The following is a 2,181-nucleotide window of genomic DNA, read 5'->3' as shown; positions in this document are numbered from 1 at the left end:
CGGCCGGCTGCGCAGGAGAAGCTCCTCCTGCGGGAACCTCAGCCCAGCACCGTGGCCTGGTTTCCGGGGGTCGGCTCTGCCTGCCCAGGGCCCCGGGGGGACGTGCCCTCTCCACGGCTCACACCGCCCTACGCGGAGCCCGGTGTAATGGCAGCTACGAGGCCCTGCGTTTGCCCGGGACGGAGCACCAGCTCACACACCGGCGGCTGGCAGAAGGTGCACAACTAGGAGAGCAGGGGTTGGTGCCAGCAGGAGCATTGGCGCAGCCCCACAGTGTTACCGGAGCAAAGAGCCAGGTCCTTTCTGTGCGCCCCAAACCTCAGTGGATGCATTTGCCGTACCGGGGGCTTCTCTGAACACACGTCCCCTCCTGGCCTCAGAGGTCCGTGGGATGCCAGGCTGGGGAGCACGGTGGGCATCCCGGAGCTGTGCGGTGGAGCTGGCAGCACCCCAGGCTCCTCGCCCCAGAGGCAGCGTGTGTCCCCCCACACCAGAGAGCGCCCAGGACTGCTTGTTTTGCTTAAAGGTGTTGTTTATTGGAAGGATCAACCCCAAAATCTGCCCCGTCCCTCCCCCTGAAGGCTGATTTCTGTCCTTGGCAACAAGGGAGGGAGGAAGACATTGGGTGCCCGGCTCCCGGCAAGGGGCGCAGCATCCAAGGCTGTGAGAGAGCGGCTGTGGGAGCAAACCCAGGAGGGGCTGGGATCTGTGGGAGGTGGGACAGGACCGAGCCCAGTGGCCCTGAATACAGACCAGCTTGGCCTTGCAGGCTGGCGCAGACGAGATGGCGGCACAGAGCGGGGCCTCGACGGCCTGTCCTGGCTTGGGGGCCGACCCGCAGCCGTCTTGCAACAGGACGCCGCGTATGAGCCGCCCTGGCAGCCTGGGTTAAGCCCCCCAGGGATGTGCCCTGGGGACTGCTACACATGCAGCATTTGCCCCTGGCCCCCGGCTTTGCCCAGGAGGCCACGCTCCCACCTCCCGTCTGCGTGTGCCAACGTGGCCGTCCATCCGTGGGACGCCTGCCCGAGGGCCTTCGCGATGCCCGTCTCTGCCTGGGAGATGCAGATGGAGCCCGGGGCTGCGGTGCTCTGGGGAGGATCTGGAAAGCTACGGGACGCAGCAAGCAGCAGGCTTGCAGCTTCATAAGGACCCCCCCGCGGTGGGCTCCCCTGGGTGCTGATGCTGCAGTCTCAGGCAGTAGCGAGTCCAGTGGCTCCCCGGCTCTCGCCTGCCGCCCACCGACCATCCAAGTTCTGCCCTGCGGTGCTGCCTTCTGCATCCACCTCTGCTGCCCCGGGCAGCTCAGACACCTGCCGCCAGCTCTTCTGGGGACATCAGGGAAAGGGAAGCAACTGGCAGTGGCCCGGGATCCCTGTACAGCTTGTCGCAGAGGTGTGCTGAGCGGGGTGGAGGAGAATGCAGCTCCCCAGCTTGGCGCACAGGCCTGGGCAGGCCGTACGTGGGCCGGAGCCGACAGCGTGTGCTCAGTCGCTGCACGACGGGGCACAAGCGAGGTAAAGACAGGTGCAGCGTTCCCGGAGAGTCCTGCTTCTCCAGCTGACCAATTCAAGGACCACACTTTCCGAATAGCCTCAGTGATTTAGGAGCTGGAGTCCAATTTCCAAGAGCTCCATGACCTCTCCGCGGGCCTGCAATGATGCTGAACCACCTGCAGAATGAGGAGTCTTCCTAAAACCCCAGCCTAAATCTCTGTGCTGTGATTTAATGCTGTTCCTCCTCACCCTGTCTCCAGCAGCTGCAAAGACCAATCTCCCCCCATCCTCTTTCCAACCATCCTTTGTGCATTCAAAGATGGCTCTCAAATCCCTGCTCCGTCCCATCTTCAAAAGGCATTTGGGCATCTAACGTGGCCTTTGGACAATGGACTTTTGCTCTTCAATGCCCAGCCGCTTCTGGCCAAGCCCTCGATACCACCGCATTCACCAAGTCCCCGACTGAGGCCACCCCAGGCCACACCAGATCAGCAACGGTTAACACCGGTGCCTGCCCGGGGACGTGTTAGGACCTATTATTTGGAGTTGTTCCTCATAATTGCTGCCACACACAGCGAGGACATCAAGAGCGAGTCTCTGCTTTGATAGTTCATGCTGGGAAATCTCGCTTGGCTTTTATCTCACCCCAAACACCTGCAGGTTGTAAAAGGCGTGGAGGGAAAGA

This window comes from Alligator sinensis, unplaced genomic scaffold (assembly GCF_000455745.1).
Source record: "Alligator sinensis unplaced genomic scaffold, ASM45574v1 scaffold781_1, whole genome shotgun sequence".
Classification (NCBI taxonomy): domain Eukaryota; kingdom Metazoa; phylum Chordata; order Crocodylia; family Alligatoridae; genus Alligator; species Alligator sinensis.
The sequence above is the reverse complement of the archived record's forward strand: the minus strand, read 5'-3'. Positions refer to the sequence as shown.